Source organism: Malaya genurostris, chromosome 1, assembly GCF_030247185.1.
Source record: "Malaya genurostris strain Urasoe2022 chromosome 1, Malgen_1.1, whole genome shotgun sequence".
Taxonomy (NCBI): Eukaryota; Metazoa; Arthropoda; class Insecta; order Diptera; family Culicidae; genus Malaya; species Malaya genurostris.
The window spans coordinates 41,492,115-41,516,372 of NC_080570.1; the positions used below are offsets into that span (position 1 = coordinate 41,492,115).

The following is a 24,258-nucleotide window of genomic DNA, read 5'->3' on the forward strand; positions in this document are numbered from 1 at the left end:
CAGAGCAGTTCAAATTGAACTGCTTAGTGCTAAACTCGGCAGTTCAATTTGAACCGCTAAGCAGACGTAAAGTTTCTGCTACTTACAGAACACTTTTTTTTTGTTTTGCAACGAAGTGCAATGTCTTTTCTGACGTGCCGAACGAAAACGTGTTTTCGACTATTTCTGGCCGATGCAGGTATGGTCGGTCGGTTATGTGCCCTAGCACAAAATTTGGCTAACCCCTAAATGACCATACCTGCATCGGCCAGAAATAGTCGAAAACACGTTTTCGTTCGGCACGTCAGAAAAGACATTGCACTTCGTTGCAAAACAAAAAAAAAGTGTTCTGTAAGTAGCAGAAACTTTACGTCTGCTTAGCGGTTCAAATTGAACTGCCGAGTTTAGCACTAAGCAGTTCAATTTGAACTGCTCTGCACTGATGAGTCAAAGACGAAACGTAAAAATAATGAAAACGGTTATGTTCCCTAGCACAAAATTTGGCTAACCCCTAAATGATGTGAGAACGATTCATGCGAAGAGAATTTGGTTCTCTCGCACCAGCTTCTTTTAACACAATCACACACCCAAAGTCTGTCTAAAAAACACTGAGAAGAAGTGCGCTTTCCTTTTTGTGTGGTACCCACCGAATGCTTCCGCTGTGTAGGAATGAAACTTACACACTGGTGTATTACTCTAGTGAAATGCCATCACTGTTTGAGACACCGATATGAAAATAAAAATATGATAATGCAATGTTGTGGACAGTTGTCCAAGCTTTCGATATTATACACGAACCTTAAATATCTGACCACAATATTCGGCCATCTTTAGCAAAACACTGTGAATGTCCTATTGAACTGGCGGTTTGCTGTATATTCTGAAGCTTTCATGAAAAACCGTAACAAAAATCATAGCGATTCACTTTCAGGCATAGAATGCAAAATTCAAACTTGATCATCAGAGTTGTAGAATGAAAATAATCTGATCAGAGAGAAATCAAAATAAGAGAACAATGCTAACAAATCAAGTGATCAGCAGTTCATCCTCCTACTCGTTATCATTGCTGATAGTGCGACTTTGATGAATCATTCGAGTTTTGCAATTCCACGTTCACCTATACATTGTATTGGTGCTTAATTGGATAAATTGAGAATGGAAGTCTTCACAGAATTCACAACAACCGTCTGAGACCTACATTCAATTGGCATAATTGTTTAACAATTAAAAGACCATCTGTTGTTAACAAGCTTGTGGAGTGTTGTAGAGCTCCTTTGGCAAATGTTTCCATAGTATCCATTCGTCCCATAGGGTTCCAATTCAACGGACACTACCGGTTTGCACGAATCCAAATGCTTTCAATAAACAGTTTATTGAAATTGACTGCCAATTTTTTGCCGATATGTCGTTTCAGAATGCGATACCCGTCACGATGTGTTACCTGAACAGAACAATATTATCGTAGAGACACGTAACACTAATTATTACTACTGTTCACTTTAAATGGAACCTTAATGAAAAAATGATCACCCGCAGTCACAATTTTTTTCCAATGACCAATCATTATCGCATCACAATTCCTGGCATTGCAAGTGTAGAAATCTTAGCATGAATTTGAAGCTGCCCGGTCTGATTGTGGAATGTTTTGGCGTTTTTCATTCCCGATCGTATTCAAAATTTGTTGTAAACTGCTGAGTGATCACGAGTTTCCTCGTGATTTAACAAGAACCATGTACACTTCGATTGACCTAATGGGCGTGGCTAGCTGGAAGCATCGGTTGCCCGAGGGAGCGTTGCATTTCTGGTGTCAATCACTGCCTTGGCTAAACACCTGTTCCGAGTGGGTTGTAGTTGTCAGTAGTCAGTCTAGAGGGCGTCATCAGGTCGTGAGATTAATGCCGAAGTTTCTGCTATATATTGGTTGTTAATTAGTACTCAATAGGCTTTCCTTGCTCTAAAGGTTCGATCTTTCGGTTCGAATTGCGACGATTGAATTGCATTCAATTGATAGCTTTTTTTATAAGGTAAGATTCAGTATTCTATGGTTGACAGGAGCTCGACTGCAGGTTGAATTATTCATTAGCCTTGTTGTGAGAAGCAGATTGTCGTAATCAAAAGTCTAGAGAGTAATTATATAATAATCTGGCTTACAAACATCTCATACCAGAACAAAAATAGTATTTTGTTTGTGTTCCATGATGAAATTTTTTTCCACATTTTATGACGTCAGTCTTTCGGTCATTTTTCTTACCAAATCGGTTTGTTGTCGTTCACCTTCATGATTTTTAACCAGTAATAGTCTTTTTCCTGATCAACTAATTCAGTAAGTATTTATGTGCTTGAAAGTGCTGTTCATCACATTGGTATGGTATGGACTCGAGTTGCGACTAGTATGCGATCAGGCGTAACCCAGCTAATGAATTAGATAAACAAAAGAAAATCGACTGTTGCTTTTCTAATTGCGGCTATTATTACAGTAATTTGAGGACTGTGTTATTCGAGTGAATAGCTAACACGTTTTCCCATTATTGCTAAACTGACATATCAATTTTCAGTAACGTGAGCACTTTGTGCCACCCCTAGCCAAAGCTGATCGTGTTGAATTTTCTTAAACGAAATGTAATTACGTTTTGTGAGTACGTTAATAGGTCGTTTTTTTTAATTCGGCAGACCAAATTTAATTTTTAACTGAGAAATGTAGAAAAGAAAAATATTCATAAGCTTAATTTAATTTTTGAAACACACATAGTATTTAGCTCAGTCAAAGTTTGAGGTACTGTTCGAAATTTCTAATTATATATGATTCATTTTCATTATTTTACGGAAACCAGGTAAGGCAGGAACATTCATTTTGGAACATCTGCAGGTGTACGTTTGAGGATAGGAAGAACAATTTTTTTCTTGATTTATTAATTTTTAGTTGGTCTGTCGAAAGTCGCCATAACTAAGTTCAGTTTTTGCAATGACTGTGTGGATACATATATTGGAGAAGCCAAGTGAATGAAAAACTTGACAGAAAAGATGATTGTTTGGAACAAGATGCGCTCAGAGACAGGACTAACAACTAAAATTAATAAATCGATAAAACAATTGCGGTTTGATTTTCCGTAAAAATCTGCTTCTGGTAGGAAATGGCAGACTATCAATACAACCTTCATAGGGTCTGTCACTGACGATATCCAGCCAGCGACAGGCACCAATAGAGAAGGTGACAAGCGATTATGAATACACGCTCCTACTCAATTCTTGAGCGGAAAATAGCTATAGAGCGAGAAGACTAGTGTTTAATGAACACAGAAGATGTTTAGATGAATGGTACCGATCGTGAGACGGTCAGGATGCAGACCATGTTCGATGTACGTTCTATCGTGCCTAGTCGTGTTTTAGAGTTGTGTCTATCACAAGGTTCAGGGTGACAAAATGGTACCGCGTATGCACGGAATGCACAAGAACGCAGATTCGAGTCCTGTCTCTGAGCGTATCTTTTTCCAAAAAAACATCTTTTCTTTTAAGTTTTTCATTCATTTGGCTTCTCCAATATATGTTTTCACTCAGTCATTGCAAAAACCTAATTTTTTTCTATTAAAACTATTGAAAATGGCGAACATATCGAGCACCCCTGAAACTGGGTTTAAAAACTATTTTAATTCAGCAGATAACTTTTTGAAACTTTTTTCATACATGTTTCCTGATGAAACTGATCAACACTCTCTTATTAATTCTCCTACTCGTGGAAAAATATAACATATATGAAAATATCCGCGAAACGTATGTGATAAACGTAATGCTTTTGCTGGGTCAAAAGTTTCATAAAACCGTTGGTCGAGGCGAAGTCCCTAGCTAGCTCAAATACGTTTTTCCCTTCAAATTCGGCAAGGCATTTGCAGCTGCAAACAGAAAAATCATATGTTTTCGTGAAAAACAGGACTATGGATTGCCAACCGTATAAGCAGGAGTGTTTGAAAACGCCAGCTGAGTCGGCCACCGACCCGCCGTCGGAAGCGTTGGCCTCTTGCATACAAACCTGTAACCGCCTCGTTTGCCCGGTCAACTCAAAGCTAGGTTTCTTTGCTTTAGTTTGATAAACGGAAAATACCACATACATTTGCCTGGTAGATACACCTATGCAATTGCTTTGATGCTTAGTAGCTAATATCAACAAGTTTTCTTGGGAACTCCGTTCTGAGGTTCATGAATGAATCTTTATTCAAGAAGTACAATTGTAGGTCAATAAAACAGGCGTTAACGCTGTTATCTTTCATTTGTCTTTATTTTAAATCAATTCTAATTACGATTTCAGGATTCGGCGAAATTACTCTTTTGGCAAAATGGGATTCGGTGAAATGGCGTTCGGCGAAATGGCCCATTCGGCGAAATGTCATTCCCCGAAATAACCCTTTCGGCGAAACGGCTTTCGGCGAAATGGCTTTCGGCAAAATGACCCTGATCCGAAAAGCAATACTGCCTCATAGAAATTTTTAAATTTTTTTTAAATAATGAATTTATTCTTCTAGTTTACAGGTCTTGTAAGTTGCAGACTACATAAACTCACATCGGACCGGTTCCAGAAGTACGGAAAATAGTGACCGAAAATTCCAAAGTAGAACTTTCACCCTTTTATTCGCGACGACTGATACGATTTTCTGAAACTTAGAATCAAATGAAAGGACTTTCGATCTTTTATAGAAATTAATTTGTTTTCAGAGATGGCGTAACCTATTTTTACAAACTTAGATTCAAATGAATGGTCCTATAGTCCTTTACAAACTTCTGCATTTCACTTGAATTCGACTTTCGGTTCCGGAATTATTTTTACAAACTTAGATTTCGATAAATGGTCTTATGGTTCTATACGAAACTTCGGAATTCCATCTGGATTCGACTTCTGGTTCCAAAGGGTAACGTGTGTTAAAAATTTCACACCATCACTTAAGGTGAAATGTAGCGTCATAAAATGCGCGCAAAATTTTATCCGCTTCAGTTGAACGAACCGTCGCACAAAGCGTACCAAGAAAAACGGACACATAGAAACAAGAACTTTTTTGAATGATTGAGCGCAGTGGGCTTACCTCTCGTTATATTGGCTTGTAAAAAAGACTGGACGTAATGGATTTTTGAATTCTTCACACTTTGAATATATGCTAATTCAATCGTTATTGTTAGTGATTACTCTTACACTAGAGCTACAAATCATGAGTAATTATGAATGATTAACATGAGGTTATATGTATATGTATTGGCTAACTTGCTAACCATGTATATGCCTGAGTTTAGTAGCAACCATGGATTCTCCCTCAAAAGAACGATTGAAGACAAGAGAACATTCAAGTATTTTCAATATCTTTGCCAGTCGTTCACCAGGCCCTTCTCGCCGATGAGATAGAATTTACGTAAAAGTATTCACCATTAACTTTTTTTCGGAAGTGACTTTCGGAATTATATAGCGTGATGAGTCTAGAAATGTCTGTTTCAACGATAACGAACCGAAGACCAAACAGCCTCTGGCCTCCGGTGCCAGAAATCATCAATAGTTTAATAATTTCTTAGATTACATTATTGGAATACATTCCAATTATAACTAATAGTTCATCCATGCAGTTAAAATTATTTAATGAATCTTTTCTCAAGCCCATAATTGGGGCACGAAATTGAATATAAAGTTATTTCGTAGTTCCTTATTATTCAATCGATTTTGAAAGCAAATTCAAGCGTTGATTCATTGTATTCATAATATTTGAAAAACCAATGAATTCCAATAAGTTTTCCATGCTGACTGGCTCGAAGTTGACCCTCAATGTTTATCACTTTGTTTGTATATCAGGTTAATGAACGATAATACTTGGCTTGTATTCATTTCATTCAGTAGCAATGTTGAAGTTTTAGTTTTGCTATAAAAATTGCTACAACCTAAAATAATACCTTTTTTACGATTTTACACAGCCAAGCATTATTGCTTCAGTAACATCAATGCATTGAACTCAACAGAATTGGACATTATTAGCATTATAAATGACAGTTACTTAGAAAATACACGATTTCTTACAATACCCATTTTATTGTATTCACCTCGTTTTTATTTCAACACAAAACCCAATGCTGCATAAATTCGCGTCATTATTTTATATGTAATTTTTGCTCACGATATAATGCCACCGTGTCCACCGTGCATTTTTCACACCACCTCAATATGAAACAGCAGCGCGCAAGCAATAAAAAAATGCGGAAAAGTTTATGTAAACTTTTTCAAATTTCGGTTGTTTTAGCTAAAATTTTATAATTTTGAGTTGCATTTTTAGATTCTTTGTGAAATTCTGTTACAAACACTACTTTTCAGTTCTAAAATCATCCCGTGGAACGGAAAAGTTACCGTTTATTCATTTCAAAAGCCAATTACGGCTCGGCAAAGCAAAATTTCAAAATTCTAAGAATACTTAGTTATGATAAATTTGATTTCGAAAACTTAAGTGTTTTTGGTTTTTCGAAAATCGGTCTAGTTTTTGAATAATTGATCAAAAACGCGATTTTCGCATTCCGCTACATTTCACCTTAAAGAGGCGAAACAAAAAGTTTAAAAAAATTATTATTTTCACGTTTCGTCTTTGACTCATCAGTGCAGAGCAGTTCAAATTGAACTGCTTAGTGCTAAACTCGGCAGTTCAATTTGAACCGCTAAGCAGACGTAAAGCTTCTGCTATTTGAAATGGAGTGGATGTCTTTTCTGACGTGCCGAACGAAAACGTGTTTCCGACTATTACAGGCCGATGCAGGTTTGGTCATTTAGGGGTTAGCCAAATTTTGTGCTAGGGCACATAACCGTTTTTATTATTTTTACGTTTCGTCTTTGACTCATCAGTGCAGAGCAGTTCAAATTGAGCTGCTTAATGCTAAACTCGGCAGTTCAATTTGAACCGCTAAGCAGACGTAAAGTTTCTGCTATCTACAGAACACTTTTTGTTTTGCAATGGAGTGCAATGAGTTTAGCACTAAGCAGTTCAATTTGATCTGCTCTGCACTGATGAGTCAAAGACGAAACGTAAAAATAATAAAAACGGTTATGTGCCCTAGCACAAAATTTGGCTAACCCCTAAATGATTGAAAAATTTTCTAAACTGCCCTTTAAAATACTCCATGTGATAGCCATTATCAATAGAAACAAACAAAATTTTGGCTCTTCTGGTTACCGGTTTCCGATCCCGGAGGCACCAAAAATAGTTGTCATATTGTCCCAAGTGAACCTCACTCACTTTTTCTAGCGATGGTTTGAATGGTTTTCACACACTTGGATTTCCGTCCAATGCTGAGGTCATTGCAGAAATGGAAGCCTATTTTGAAGGCCTTGACAAATCTTTTTTTTTTAAAGGACATCAAAATGTTGGAGTCAAGTGAGTCAAGTGTGTCGCTCTAGATAGAGATTATACTGAAGAATAAAAAAGTTTTCACGGTAAAAAATCGACTTCTAGTTCATTAGCATCATCATATTATTACTATTTACCACGAAATCGGTTATACTGATAGAACTGAGCAGCTGGCTGCCGAGAAAAAAAAAATTATTCATTTACTTCAAATCTGGAGAGCTATATGCAATCACACTTGTCGCTTATTATAAATTAGGTGACCAAACATTTATGGATGATCAAACAAACAAATATTTCCCTACTACTTATTCATTACACCAAACTATGTTATCTCTGTTATTAACATTTTTATATAAAAGGATCTTTTTATTTTAACATTTTTATGTAAAGGAATCATAAATTTATTTTTATTATTCAATTTATAACCTTGAAAGATAACGGGTGGCAACTAAAATTTTGAAATTTCTTTCTCAAGCTGTCAAAAAAGACAAACATACTTGGAGAAGATCTGATTTATTGAAATAAAAGATACATTGTCCAAAAAACGTTAGTGAACATTTGAAAACGGTCCATAATCGGATGTTCGGCAAAGCTTCCGTTTGATGTCGGAACAGGAGCGTTGAACGGCCTTCATGTCAACTTTGCGAATGCATCTCTTGATTCTACCAATCAACTGTTAGCAATTCGTGGCTCTCCAGTTATTTTCGTACACCAAGGAGCTCAAAACCCCGAAGAAATATTCGATTAGGCGACACTGAGGTAGATTTATCGGGTTGTGGTTTTTGGGTACAAATGGGATCGAATGGGTATTCAGGAACGATTGTGTTTTTTGGCGCAATGCGATGACGCTTTATCCGGCCAAAACACGTATTGTCCATCAGCATGATGTTTTTGAAAAAACAGGATCAAAACTTTCTACAAACATTCGTTCTGGTAAACATCTTGATTGATTGCCAAACCAGAGGGCTTGAACCATGGCTTAGAAATACCTTTCTCGGAAATGGCAATGTACAGCATCACTTTCTGTTCAAACTTATGTTTAAACTAATATTTTATGTTCGGATGTACAGTAGAACTATCCGTTGAATAGTATCGATCGTTTGCGGGAATCTGCGTCTTCGAAAGAGGGAAGTAGCTTGCGTCGTCCAAAACAAGTATATCCCGGGGCTCGTGTCTTCTTTCGGTACTTTATTCCGAGTCTTTTCAATGTTTTGCAGATCTGCTGGTGAGAACAGTTGAACTTTTCTGCGGCATCCCTTTGACTCAGTGAATCTTTGTTGTTGAAGGCACGAGAAAGAGAACGAAGTCCTTTTGCGTCCATAATTTTGGCTGGTCTTCCACTACCTTCCTTATGAGCAGTTGACATCTTAGGATAACAGATCGGCTGAAAAGTTCGTATCGTTTCTATGAGAGGGCGCCACTAGAATTAAATCCATACCATTTTCAGTTAGTACCAACATTCAAAAGATACGTGTATAAATTTGACAGCTGTCTGATTATTAGTTTGTGAGATATTGCATTTTGAGTGAAGCTACTTTTGTTATTGTGAAAAAAATGGAAAAAAAGGAATTTCGTGTGTTGATGAAACACTACTTTTTGATGAAAAAAAGTGCCGCCGATACCAAAAAATGGTTTGATGAGTGTTATCCAGACTCTGCACCGGGCGAAGCAACAATTCGTAAGTGGTTTGCAAAATTTCGTACTGGTCATATGAGCACCGAAGACGATGAACGCAGTGGACGTCCAAAAGGGGCTGTTACCGATGAAAACGTGAAAAAAATCCACAAAATGATTTTCAATGACCGTAAAGTGAAGTTGATCGAGATAGCTGACACCCTAAAGATATCAAAAGAACATGTTGGACATTTTATTCACGAATATTTGGATATGAGAAAGCTCCTGTGCAAAATGGGTGCCGCGTGAGCTCACAATCGATCAAAATCAACAACGAATTGATAATTCTGAGCAGTGTTTGGAGCTGTTATATCGAAATAAAACCGAAACATGGCTCCATCACTTCATTCCGGAGTCCAATCGACAGTCAGCTGAGTGGACTGCACGCGATGAACCGAACCCAAAGCGTGGAAAGACTCAACAATCGGTAAGGTTATGGCGTCTGTATTTTGGGATTCGCATTGTAAAATTTTCATCGACTACCTTGAAAAGGGAAAAAATCATCAACAGTGACTATTATATAGCGTTATTAGAGCGTTTGAAGGACGAAATTAAAAAAAAAAACGGCCTCATTTGAAGTAGAAAAAAGTTTTGTTTCATCAAGACAATGCACCGCGTCACAAATCGATGAAAACCATGCTGAAATTGAACGAATTGGGCTTCGAATTGCTCCCTCATCCACCGTATTCTCCAGATTTGGCCCCCAGTGACTTTTTCCTGTTCTCAGACCTCAAGAGAATGCTAGCTGGTAAAAAATTTAGAAGCAATGAAGAGGTAATCGCTGAAATTGAGGCCTATTTTGAGGCAAAGGACAAATCGTACCACAAAAATGGTATCGAAAAGTTGGAAGATTGCTATAATCGCTGTATCGCTTCTGATGGCAATTATGTTGAATAATAAAAACGAATTTTGGCAAAAAAATGTGTGTTTCTATTAAACGATACGAACTTTTCAGCCGAACTGTTATTGTAAACTGTCGAAGCCGCAAGTTGTCACTACAGCGTAGAATTGCTGAGTGCATTTCTTCGAAAATGAAATCCATCCAATATTGGGCAATTTTTAAACAGAAGTTGAAGTGACTAGGAATGAGAACGAGGTGAAACTGGCCGCTCAGATTAGTCAACAGAGTACCCAGTAAATGATGAGCGGTATTCGAAGAAAAGTTTGATATTTCATCTAAACGATATCAGAATTATCTTTTAGCTATTTTCCCGTCGAAGTGCAATAAATGACCTTACGTTTAAGTACGCAACATTTTAGTTTCATAAACTCGATTTTGAGTCAAATCTATTTGTTTTTTTTTGCGTCCAGATATTGAATACGTCTTACTTGCATTGCGTGACCTCGATCAATTGTACGATTTAATTTTCTCCTATTTGACTAGCTCGGATGCGCATTGTCACGAACAGTTAATTTTGAGAAGGTTATGCTGCAACATAACATACAGGCCAGCCACTTTTGTTTCCTTTCCCTCGCATTTAAAGCTCACATTTCGTCGAAGTGTCGCTGATCGTTCCGTTCTTTGTACGGCGTTGTGACGGCGGACGCTGTTCGTGGCAAAAAAACTGAAATAAAATAAATCAAAGCACCGATCACCACCGACGTGAGACCCAAACAGGTTGTCAAGGATATCCGTTTATATTAAGTCAGTCTGGCAGTATGCCTGTGGCTATGCATATACGCACCCCGCACATATAGTTCATTGATTTGTGACGGTTGTAAGGTTGTCCAACATGATAGAACTGTAGCGCTGGGTCCAGTTTTAGACGATGTGTCTGGAACATTCGACTCAATTCAAGACTATAATATCTGTACGACAATCCCATCAATTGCTCGCAAGGAAATCGATGGGCTCGGTTCACACTCACGTGCTCTGAATACTACCGCTGATGGAGATCAGTTCCTGGAGTTGCCCATTGAACATGGCTCTGGAAGTGTTTAAATTTAAATCAATATTGACATTTTAGTTGTTGGGAAATGAGCTGTCGGATTGGATGGTTGGAGGTATTGTCGTGATTCTCTAGAGGAACATTCTAGAATTAAGACTTTACCCAGAGGAGCAGCGCTGAAGGTGACTAGTAGCAGCGCCTATCTACTGCCGTATATAATTCGTGTACTATTATCGGTTACTTGTTACGACTGATTGTTTGCGATCGTTCAGGTATCGGGGAAAGATTGTAGGAAACATGAAAACGAAAATTTAAATCCTCCTGTCGGTGCAATGATACCATTCTCATTAATTATAAAGAATTTAAAAATAACCTGAATGTCACAGAATTCCACGAAAAATACAAATGTTTGAATTTATTAAAATCGATTTGTGTACTAAGTGTGAGTTCCATGATGAAAATTGAACTCTGCATCAGATCCTAGGAATTACAATAGCCATAGTAACAGGTCAAATTGCGATAGTGATTCCGTTTGATATTTCAGTCCGCGAAAGATAAAAACTTACAAACTGTAACCCTACTGTGTAGGAAAATGAATAGTCTGACCATTGAAGGGGATAGTCGTCTAGGATCACACACCACGTGAACTTCGCGGGTGCGCCCGAATAGATTGTGTGTGTATGTGAATGTGTGCTGCGATGCACAATCACAGTTGCTGCTGCGTTTGCTGATCGAATAGTGGCAGGTTACCCTTGAATTCGTTTCAGGTCATGTCGCATCTAGTCGCCGTGTGCGGGGTAGTAGTCATTTAAGGATTGCACTGGCTGCCGAACTGGTTTCCAAAGTGCATCTGAACTACTAGCAGGACGGGCTGCTAGCCGGTGCAGTTAGTTGTTGATACTGTAACATTAGGATTGCAAGGTTTTGAAATAAAATGATAATCTTTTTCTATTTCGCTCCTTTCGTTTCTCGATTCTTCGGGGCATGTAATAAAACGAATACGAAAGTGCAGTACTATTTAAATGACTAAAATTCGTGTTTAGTTCAATCATTTGTTTGTGTCGTTTACAGTTGAAAAATAACTGTATAACGAACAAAATTGAATCCCTCACATTTCCCTTTATCGCGAATGCCGTCATACTTTAACGGAACGTTAACGTTAGTTCTTTTGAATAAGTTTTCTGGTTCTAAAAAGAAACGAATTAATTAAACCACTCCGTTGTTTCACAATATTCTAGTCCTTAATTCTGAACCTAGGTTCTGGACCTGGAATTGATTGCTGAACCTAGGTTCTGGACCTAGTATTGAATTCTAAACCTGAAAATTAGAACTGAATCCAGGATCAGGTAACTGATTTCTAGGCATGGAATCTGGTATAGAACCAGAAACCGATTTCCGAACCTGGATTCTGGAACTGAAATTCGAATCTGAACTAAATTCTAGACCTACACGGAAAGACCGAAATCAGCATTTTGGCGAAAAAATTAGTTGATTTTTTGATTTTAGTTAGTTATTTTTTAAGACTACTGAAAAGATCTAGCTTTTGCTAATATAGATTATTCAATTCTCATTCCCTTAATAATGATGAAATATTAGTTGAAATGGCTATTTTTTAGTTGAATTCGCCAATTAAACGTGCTTGTCTGAGCCAAACATACCATGAAATATCAAGAAACTGCACCGAGGAGCAGCCGCCTACTACAAGTAATCTACACAAACTGTGAACGATCCTGTTTTCTTGATTGAAAACTATGTTTTGAACAAATAAAAACCTAACTTTCTTTTTGTTTCGATATAGTCTTCAGTTAAAAAACTACTTATTACGCACAATCGCATCAAATTCTGAATAAATATTCTTTCCATTAAGAGCTTACGGCATTTTTACATATCGACTTAAAAATTGAAGTATGGATATATCGTAACACATGCGAAAAACATCAAAACAATTTGCAATCAGTTTCATCAAGTCTATCCTTTTTAGCTTTTTAATGGATTGTTTTGCTTTGACACTTCTCATGAGTTTTTGGCTAATAAACTTGTTAATAAAATCAAATTCATTTTCGTTTTCTTTGTGCTGTCTTTCAGCAGTGATGGTGACAGATAGATAAAGTCAATTTTTCTGATTTGAATCACTGAATTCACATTAGCAACTAATGAGAATTTCGTATTGGATTGAAATTTTGCTAGTTTGTGTCCATAATATTCGCCAACTAAACACATACTCTAATAACAAAAGTTTTTTTCAGCAAAATAAATTCTGAATTTCGACTCATTTAATGGTTATTTCGGAAATTTTTTTGTTAAAATCAACTAATTCAAAACCAGTAATACGAATTAGGCGCAGAGCTAATTTCGTTCGTTCCGTGTAGAACTGAATTCTGAATCTGGAACTGTTTTCTGAATCTCGATTCTGCAACTGAATTCTGAACCTGGACTCTGATGATGATAAATTATAAAATTCTCAGGTTCAGAGTCCAGTTCTAGGTGTATAATTATACACCTAGATCTGGACTCTGAACCTGGGACTAAATTCATAACTGAATTCTGAATCCGCACGGAGAACCTTTCGATCATAAAATTGCGATATCGTAGTTTTTGATTTTTACGATAGTTGATTCAACTAATTTCTTTTTGATTCAACCAATATGGTTTTTGATTTGTATATATTCAAGTAGTTGAAAAATATGTTGTTTTGATTGCTGTCAAATGCCGGAGACAGTTGAAAGCAAAACAATAATCGCAATGCGAAATCAACAACTTTTTTAGTTGAAATCTGTTCGCGTCGCTTCAAAATGTCAATGAAAACAACATCGATGATTAAAGCGTTTGGTGAAATTGTGTTCATTTGATTTGAGAAATTTATGATTCCATAACAAGTGTTTATCTAACAGCGGTGTTGTAATAAAGTTAACCTTGTTTAAGATGAAAAAGATTTGGTGACAAATTAGAAAATGTTAATCTCGTTATCTTTCAGGTATGCGCAAAACTTTTATGCTTCAAATTCGATCATTGATTTACTTCCAGTTGTTTGATACCGATGATGATGTTCATGCATTAGCAATAAAACGCTTTTAGAGATGAATTTAATTTATAAAAGTAACAGGAACGAAGGATTTCAAACACACAGAACGCGCTGCGTTTGAATGGCGCGTTTGAATTGCCGTCGCAAAATTCCAATTCCCAGCGGTTGATGCACCCAAGCTCATATAAATTGACTAAAATTATCAGTGCATAACTTTAGTTCAACCGTTTGAAGGCATCATCTTTCAATACTCATTTTAGGTAAATTTAATAATTTCGCTAATTTAATCGCCCCTCCGGGCACTTTGCTGATTAAAAACGTTTTTCTACATCAATCATTTCCGATCGAATCAGAAGTATTTTTTTAGAATTTAGATCTTTACTGATCTCTACTTGACATGATCATGATCATACAAAAATCAAAATCTCTTAGCGATCAGATCAGTTATGATTTCGTAATGATAATTTATTCCTTGATTAAGATCACTTAAAATAAGCAGTGACCGGTGGTTTTCCCAATTTATACATGTCAATATAAAATACTGTTTATATTTTACCAACGATATTTATTTTATGTATCTCAACATACCGAACTATTTTCAAATAGATCATGACGTATACCACTAAGTATCTTTTGATTACTATCGCATATCAATAACAGACTAAAGTGAGTTCTGAATATACTAGTGAATGAATGTTTTATTCGTGTGGTTCCATATAACTTTATGTACTTGTCAATTTGCAGTTTCCCTTGAAAAAGCCGTGAACAATCGGTAAAATGTAGACTTAGTCTTACGTAAAAAATCATATGAACTGATGTTAGTTGTTTCAAACAAACAATTTGTTGAATTTGCAGCGTTAATGTGAGCGAGTCCGTTGTAAGAAGCTGACGGCCATTTAACCTGATATCAGTGTTAGGAAAACGTCAAAATTTTTAGATAAAAAATCAACGATCAGAAAACTCACTGCAGAAATGTTTGTTGGCAACGCGATTCTCACTGAAACTGATTGCACATGACAAAAAAAAAAATAGTTGTAAAAAGCTCTCCAGCGAACATTCTGCTCGATGATACTTAAGAAAGAAGTTTGTACTTTGAATATATCTGATATGATTCTCGAATAGAAGATTTTTGAAAAATGAATTTTCATAGCCGTTGTATCTCAAATCTGTGCATAGTACATGATGAATAAATTCGCAGATAAACAAAATCTAAACCTTTCTTAATGGTTGCAGAAGTAACAGGAGCGCAGACTGCGGCTATGCCAATTCAAACGGGCCATTCTAACACTGCGCCTGATGTGTATTCGATACATACTGGCAATGCTGCGCTCCTGTTACTTCTATGCAGTGTTGTTGATTGCCGAAAATTTGACAGAAGCTGCTCGATTTTTATCTATATTGTATATAACATTTTCAATCCGGTAGATGCTACATAAACTCGAGTCTCTCAATGCATGAACCGCGAGAAAATTTTTCTACATTTCTTCGCTCCACTTCATACTCTGAGTATTTCACGGCCCTTAAAAAAATTACAGTCTGATGATTGGTGCTGTGTGGAATTTACCAAGAGAGAATTGCAAGTTGACAATTTTCGCAGAAAATCGAATCGATGATTCGACTTGATGATTCTCATACTAGGTTGCAATATTTCAAAACCCTTGTGTGAAGCATTCACATACATTTTCACAGACACAGCTTATACAAAGGTTATATCCACATAGTTAGAATAAGCGGCAATAGAAAAATTATTGTAACGCAATTATCCACTGCTCCAAACAGAATCGGAATAAGACGAGAATAAGCGACTGGTTGTTGCTTCAGAGAGAATCCCCACAGCAGCGCGCTAACCTTTGAGTCCCAGACAGGTCATCGTGAGAAATTGTGAAGAGTTGCGAGTGAGCGTTCTTTGATACGATAAAAGCCATCCTTGCTTCTATGAATCAAATTCATGCTAAATAGCGTTTTATTGGGTTTAATCTAAATAGTGCAGTGTTATCAGCCAGCTGGAATTAAAGCAGCCTTTCATCGCTATAATCACTGTTTGGAATCTAGACAAAATATTATTGTTCATATTGACCAAAAAATATCATCGGAGACTCTTCGATTATCTCCTCAGCGACATTTCTGTGGGTGCAAAATCTTCATCAAGTTTCGCCGACTCAAAAAATCACTTGTGAACACTGAGTGTTTTTTAGAAAATCTCTTGTTCTGATTTGAGTGATAGTGAAATGAGCTTTTTCTGATCATGATTTTTCCAACACTGCCTGATGCTCGATTCAATAGCCTTGAGCTTTGATGCAAAACATTAACGTTGATAGCAGCATCGTCAGTATCTGCAATAAGTGATATTTCGAAGTTCTTCGATTAAAAACAAAATTATGTTGTTTATCATAAACTATTCTGTTAATAAAATTCTGTTCTAATTCACAGTTTCACAGTTCAAGAGACCATGGATTGGCGGTTCAATGTGAAGGAAGCTGATCTAACGTTGTATGTGCGAACCTTGGTCTGAGACAATTGCTAGTTTCAATAGGATCGCAGTACTAGTTTTACAATAATTCTCTACATTAAGCCTCGACTGCGAAGTCTGTTTTGAAATAAAATTGTCAAATTGTACAGACTGTTCTATCCAACACTTTGCTTTGCTATTATGCAGTTCAAGAACAATCACCAAAAACTCAAATAATAAAAACAAAAAACGCTCAAAGTGTGCTAATGACATTCCAAACCGCACAAGGATAAGCGAGCGGTGAAGTTCCTAGTCCGTCACCCACATTGGCGATCGACGACCAATTCCAAATTCGACTAAATCAATAAAATGTTAATGACTTTCGGGTGGAGGCAATGCTGTAGCACTTTGCATCCCACGCCCCCGTTACCAGTTGAACTTGACTTTTGTCATGAGCAACGCATTTCCCGAACGCATAAATCACCCATTAATCACTGTATGGGTTCTTTGGGCGATGGCGGCAGCAGCAGCAGCAGCAATCCTTCGAGATCTATAGCATCATCAGCTGCAATAATGGCCACATACTGATAATGGAAAATTTATTGATGCGACCACGTTGAAGACTCGGAGACTCGATAGCCGGTTGACCTTGATCTTGATCTTTTGCTTCAGCGGGGCGTTGAGTTGATTCCGAACGCACACTGAGCATGGGATGCTGTAAAGCGTCTCGAAAAAGTAAACTTTACCCAACGAACTCGCAGAGGTCACACATGGCATCTGACCGGTCGTTACGTTGATTATTATAATTGTCAGTTTATGGTGCCGGCGGTTTGTTCTCGAATCCAGTTGGTAATGATTTTGTTTTATTCAAAACAATTAAGTAGCGTCGTTTGTGAAATCATTAAGTGTTTCGTGGTAAACTCGTGAAGCGCATTCAATGTTTTTTTTTACTATCTCTGAGACTATCACTACAGATTTTTGTCCAAAACATTAGTTTTTTTCTATTAAAATTTTAACTTTTATCAACTCAAATTTAATTCCCATTCAGCTCTCACACTGTGACACAAGCAGTATTCCCTTTGAGATGATAGCCCGGTGCTTGGACGTCTCCGGAGCGTGCTTAGAATAATTGAACGGAGAAAATAACTTTATCAAATTTTGCTCACGTAGTCTGGCTTATGCAAGTTGTCCCCGATCCAGACTTGAATGGTCATTTGAATGCACCTCACACATACGCTTTTCATTCCAGAGCCCCGATTGGTCAGCTGATCGGGGAAGCGTTCGAGACAGCACGTTTTGTGTTGAATTTGCATGTTTTGAACTGGATGTAGAATATAGATTTTACCAAATTAGCTAGTAGAGCCTAGAGTCATGTAGCCTTTGATGTACAGAGGCATAAAAACTTTTTTAATTAGATGTAATATTTTAGTAAATGACTCTCCATGTTATGACTGTTATATAAACAAGCAAACAATGAATTGATGCTTACGGATAATAATCTTACAAAATGCTGAATAATGACAGCTAATTGTCAGCTTTTTGCGAACTTCGATTGATTTATTTACTGCGAACAGAGTTCGAAAATATCTGACATCACCATATAAATGGTGAATAGGTAACACTCTCAGTACGTATAATTAACGAACGAGTAACTTCTGATTGATGCCTTTAAGATAACCTTGTAAGTCACTACCTGCAAGAATTTCGTCTGAAAACTAATTCAATACAACTGATGACAAACAAAAGCTAATCTTTTTCGATGCATCATCAGTTGTAATAATTTACTCGTTAGTCTTCAATTAACAGTGCTGTTTGAGAACTATTCTTCACTATTCTATATGATAAACAAAACGTGCTTTCGATCTTTGTCTTCGTGAATATTTTTCTACACAAAATTCTTGTTGCAAAAAGCTAACGTTTCTTATGAATGGTTCCGGTAAAATGAAAGGATGTGAATGCGTTTATGTGCTCCAGTGAATCAAAATCTGTGGGTCTTGAATGTCAACGAAATTTTTTACGTTTACATGAAAACTGCCCAAGCTGCTGCGAAATACATGGGGAAGTCGAAGCAGCTTGTAAGTATTTTTTTTTTCATATGTTAATAACAATTCCCAAATGTTTATTATCGTGTTCTCTTTTCTTCTTTTTCTTATATATTCATTTTTTGATTTGAACAAAAAATAAATGTGTTGTTTCCTAAAAACAAATATCTACCATTCTCGCAATTTTAGTTACGTTTTTGTTTATGTTTGCTACCACCTTGCAGTACAATAATTTCATTGAAGACCTAATCTCGTGACCACAATCCGACTACAATTTCTTTCTTTTTTTTTCTCCTTTCAGGTAATGTAAAACTGCAACAACTGTGTCACGGCGAGTGCAGGAAACAAAAATGTACACAATGCACATACCGATTACCATCAGGGCACGTCAACCGGCCGCAATTGCCGAGTTTGGACTGCGTTTTATATAAAAAATAATTGCTAACAATGAGTTGTCATTATTTTCCCGATCCTTTCATGGCTGACGGTGAGACATTTGTTTTGAGCGCCCTTTGATGATGACGATGATGTCTTTGTTATGAACGACTCCGGTAATGCAGATGACAATTTTCCATCTCCATATTGCTATTGAATTGTCTTTTGTTTTTGTTCGAATTTAATTTTGTTCGATAATGACAACGCAAACAATTCAGTTCTCCTAAATATTAGGTTTGTAAAGTGGGTCACAAGTTGCCGGTTTTTTTTGTGTGGTTTGGAGATTGGTAAGTGACCTTAGTTTCATTTACCACACGGAAGCAAGGCAGGACTACCGAATGACACTTCTTGAACAGTTTACATTGTTGAAACTTACTTACATGGGTATTTGATTAAAGCCTAATGAAACTTAGATACGACTTTGAGGGTGTTGACGTTGGGAACGGTGGAGATAAATCAATGTTGAAAACTTTATAATTGAAATATATAGAAATGCTTACGATACGGTACGGTACACCAACACAAATTGACTAAATATTTACTGTGGACAATGCAGAATTTTTATAACACTTTGATCCGTTTTAAATTTTCGAATTTAAGTCTGTCGTATATTTTTTGTAGATCGAGAAAGAACTGCATTCCGTCAACCCGTTGACAATGGTTTAAACTTTCTGTTCACTCATTCCCTAGTAGTCACAATTCCGGAATAATTCGTGAGCTTCATCAACAGATAACACAAAATTCCGATGCGCGTGACAATCGATTCTCGAACGTTTACCTATGTACATATTTTGAAAAGATAAACATAGTCAACCCAACCTGTGGAAAAAAAACTGTTCAAATTGGCTGTTCAAGTGGTTCTCCCAGGAGGAGACGCAATAACGAATGCGCAAATATCGAGGTGTTCGATAGCGGATAGAAAGTTGATAAATGCTGACTGAGTAATGAATGGATTCGAGCGAAGGCCAAACATCTGCATTTGGTAATGGTAGTCGACGAAGTGTTTGGTCAGTTTCATTTTTGCGGCGCAAAAGGAATAAATTAAATGCAACTCGTTGTTTTCGGTATGATTTTGACCTTATTTACTTCGGCTTGCCCGAAGGTAGATAAAATATTCAAACATATATTTTCTATATCTGAGTTCCTGTGATTCATATAAAAAATCAATCAGTCAATATTAGATATACGTTTGAAACAACTTTAATTATACAAGTTCAATTAGAAACATCGGTACACCCAAACCTCCATTTGCATAATACTCAAGGGTTCGTTAATCGAATTACGATGTAAAAAAAGTTTACGTTATTTAGAATTTTCAACGTAAAAAAAGTTTTCCTTATGGATACCATGTATTATTGGATATGTATAATATATTGGATCAATTTTTAAGATGGCGACCTCCGGTTCATCGATATTCTCTACAAACCATCAGAACATAAGTATTTTCGGAACGGGTTTGATGAGTAGATGTCAGAAAATGATGTTTGGGGTTGTTCTGAAATCTAAGATGGCAACTTCCGGTTCTTTTTTTTTTATTCAATTATATAATATTTTAAGGCACACTGCTTAAGCTCTTAGATGCCAAGGGCTTTTTCTAATTTTAATTAACAAATAACTTGAAACTAGGATAGTGTATTTAGATAATGTAATAACTTTGGCAGATCCAGCCTTCGGCTGGCAATCGGCACCGGCCTGCTTGAAAACCCTTACAATTTGTGTCGATATTTATAGAAATATTCGAATACCTTCATAATATGCATATTTTCAGAACGGCTTTGATTAGTAAGAGCTTACATTTTTAAAGCAGTAGCATAATATCTGCGACAGATCTAAATTATAGCCAGATTCAGTATAAAACCTGTTTTAATCCACGTAGTGGTGTAATGATGCCTTTCTTATGTATAATATTGTGGTATTCTATTCAAAATTTGTCTCTTCAAATTCAAATTTTGAAGATTTTATACAATTTTGCCGCACTCTAAACGACGATTTAAATGTTTGTTGTATCCGAAAATATACAGTAATGTTTGGTAGGATTGACTCTAAGATTGGGAATAACGGTTTTGAGTCCATTTTACAACATTTTTTACGGTTTTGGTTCCGCCAGTTTAAGTGACGGTGTACAATATTGAACACACTCTACCCCTATAACTTCGGAACCGGAAGTCGGATCCGGATGAAATTCAGGAATTCCGTATGGGACCGTGATTCCTTCCATCTAAGTTTGTGGAAATCGGTCAAACCATCGCTGAGAACAGTGAGTGAGATACATTTTGGTATATATGACCACTATTTCCTGTGCTTCTGGAACTGGATACCGGGAACCAGGATAGCCGAAATCGGTTTGTTTAGTTGCCTACTGATAATTACTATCGATTTGTGTAGTTTTGAGACCAGTTTAGAAAATGTTTTACGTGTTTTGTTTCGCCGGTTTAAGTGACGGTGTACAATATTGAACACACTTTACCCTATAACTCCAGAACCGGAAGTCGGATTAAAATACCAGTCAAATCAGTTTCAGATTATCAAGAAAAAAAAACTGAAACTGCTAAATAAGTGCCATTATAAGGTGAAATTCTGGATATAAAAAACTGGAGCAGATGGCTATGCCATCTTGGAATTCAGAACCAGCGCAAACATCGTTTTCGACATCTACTCATCAAACCCGTTATTGTAGGGGTGTTGAGGAATATTGTAATGGTTTTCAAGGAATAAGAATAAATCGGAAGTCGCTATCATGGAATTCAAAACCACCTTAAACATCGTTTTCTGACATCTGCTCATCAAACCTGTTCACAAAATACCCATATTATGAGGGTTTTCAAGGAATATCAATGAACCGGAAGTCGCCATCTTAAAATTCAAAACCACCTCAAACATTGAGTCCAGAGTCCAGAGTCCAGAGTCCAGAGTCCAGAGTCCAGAGTCCAGAGTCCAGAGTCCAGAGTCCAGAGTCCAGAGTCCAGAGTCCAGCGTCCAGAGTCCAGAGTCCAGAGTCCAGAGTCCAGAGTCCAGAGTCCAGAGTCCAGAGTCCAGAGTCCAGAGTCCAGAGTCCAGAGTCCAGAGTCCAGAGTCCAGAGTCCAGAGTCCAGAGTCCAGAGTCCAGAGTCCATAGTCCAGAGTCCAGAGTCCAGAGTCCAGAGTCCAGAGTCCAGAGTCCAGAGTCCAGAGTCCAGAGACCAGAGACCAGAGACCAGAGTCCAGAGTCCAGAGTCCAGAGTCCAGAGTCCAGAGTCCAGAGACCAGAGACCAGAGACCAGAGACCAGAGACCAGAGACCAGAGTCCAGAGTCCAGAGTCCAGAGTCCAGAGTCCAGAGTCCAGAGTCCAGAGTCCATAGTCCAGAGTCCAGAGTCCAGAGTCCAGAGTCCAGAGTCCAGAGTCCAGAGTCCAGAGTCCAGAGTCCAGAGACCAGAGACCAGAGACCAGAGTCCAGAGTCCAGAGTCCAGAGTCCAGAGTCCAGAGACCAGAGACCAGAGACCAGAGACCAGAGACCAGAGACCAGAGTCCAGAGTCCAGAGTCCAGAGTCCAGAGTCCATAGTCCAGAGTCCAGAGTCCAGAGTCCAGAGTCCAGAGTCCAGAGTCCAGCGTCCAGAGTCCAGAGTCCAGAGTCCAGAGTCCAGAGTCCAGAGTCCAGAGTCCAGAGTCCAGAGTCCAGAGTCCAGAGTCCAGAGTCCAGAGTCCAGAGTCCAGAGTCCAGCGTCCAGAGTCCAGAGTCCAGAGTCCAGAGTCCAGAGTCCAGAGTCCAGAGTCCAGAGTCCAGAGTCCAGAGTCCATAGTCCAGAGTCCAGAGTCCAGAGTCCAGAGTCCAGAGTCCAGAGTCCAGAGTCCAGAGTCCAGAGTCCAGAGACCAGAGACCAGAGACCAGAGACCAGAGTCCAGAGTCCAGAGTCCAGAGTCCAGAGTCCAGAGACCAGAGACCAGAGACCAGAGACCAGAGACCAGAGTCCAGAGTCCAGAGTCCAGAGTCCAGAGTCCATAGTCCAGAGTCCAGAGTCCAGAGTCCAGTGTCCAGAGTCCAGAGTCCAGAGTCCAGAGTCCAGAGACCAGAGACCAGAGACCAGAGACCAGAGACCAGAGACCAGAGACCAGAGACCAGAGACCAGAGACCAGAGACCAGAGACCAGAGACCAGACACCGGAGACCAGAGACCAGAGACCAGAGACCGGAGACCAGAGACCAGAGACCAGAGACCAGAGACCAGAGACCAGAGACCGGAGACCAGAGACCAGAGACCAGATACCGGAGACCAGAGACCAGAGACCAGATACCGGAGACCAGAGACCAGAGACCAGAGACCAGAGACCAGAGACCAGAGACCGGAGACCAGAGACCAGAGACCAGATACCGGAGACCAGAGACCAGAGACCAGAGACCAGAGACCAGAGACCAGAGACCAGAGACCAGAGACCGGAGACCAGAGACCAGAGACCAGATACCGGAGACCAGAGACCAGAGACCAGAGACCGGCGACCAGAGACCAGAGACCGGAGACCAGAGACCAGAGACCAGAGACCAGAGACCAGAGACCAGAGACCAGAGACCGGAGACCAGAGACCAGAGACCAGAGACCAGAGACCAGAGACCAGACACCGGAGACCAGAGACCAGACACCGGAGACCAGAGACCAGAGACCAGAGACCAGAGACCAGAGACCAGAGACCAGAGACCAGAGACCAGAGACCAGAGACCAGAGACCGGAGACCAGAGACCAGAGACCAGAGACCAGAGACCAGAGACCAGAGACCAGAGACCAGAGTCCAGAGTCCAGAGAGTTTTCTGTTCTGTTGTCATATGTTCATGTCACACTCTGAAAGGATTCTTCATATGCTTAGGGTCATTGCACTAGCCGTGCTACTGTCCTGTAAACTTACGAATCAGTTGAACAGTCTGTTGAAACAGGAAGTTTAGTTCTACACTGGAATGTAGTGTTCTAAGCATGCTTTGCCTTTTGTTCGTTAGAGCAAATTCAGCAGCTTGAAGTTCTATATGGAAGATCTATAATAGAACAGGAACTGAAACAAACGTATCCCCAGCAAGCCGTTCTAGTTTTATTTATTCGACCAGTTCTTCTGTCAAATTTAAAACTGGTCTACGATGCCGTTCTATTTTTGTATATCTGAAACACGAGTGAAACACTGCTGAGGCTGCCAGTTTTTCTTGTTATAAAATTCAGATTTAAATTTTGTATCTGACATAAATTATGCATCTAGAACTAGAACACTACTGAATATGCCCTTACTATTATTATAATAGAATCCAATTTTCTATGTTTAGTATGGAACGGGCTTTTAATTTTTCTCAAACGATAATGTCAAAGGATTTAGTTCTCTAAGCAAAAATATTGAAGATTCTTAGGACTGAATTGATTTCATACTGTTTCATCTTAGAGAAATCGTTTTAGTAAACCAG

At 38.3% G+C, this 24,258-nt stretch overlaps 1 protein-coding gene across 2 annotated transcripts in view; it reads left to right on the forward strand.

Annotated features, from left to right (window-relative positions):
- LOC131438011 (myb-like protein A) overlaps positions 1-24,258 on the forward strand; it is a 386,239-nt gene that overhangs the window by 194,653 nt on the left and 167,328 nt on the right. The gene's annotated exons all lie outside the window — the stretch shown is intronic.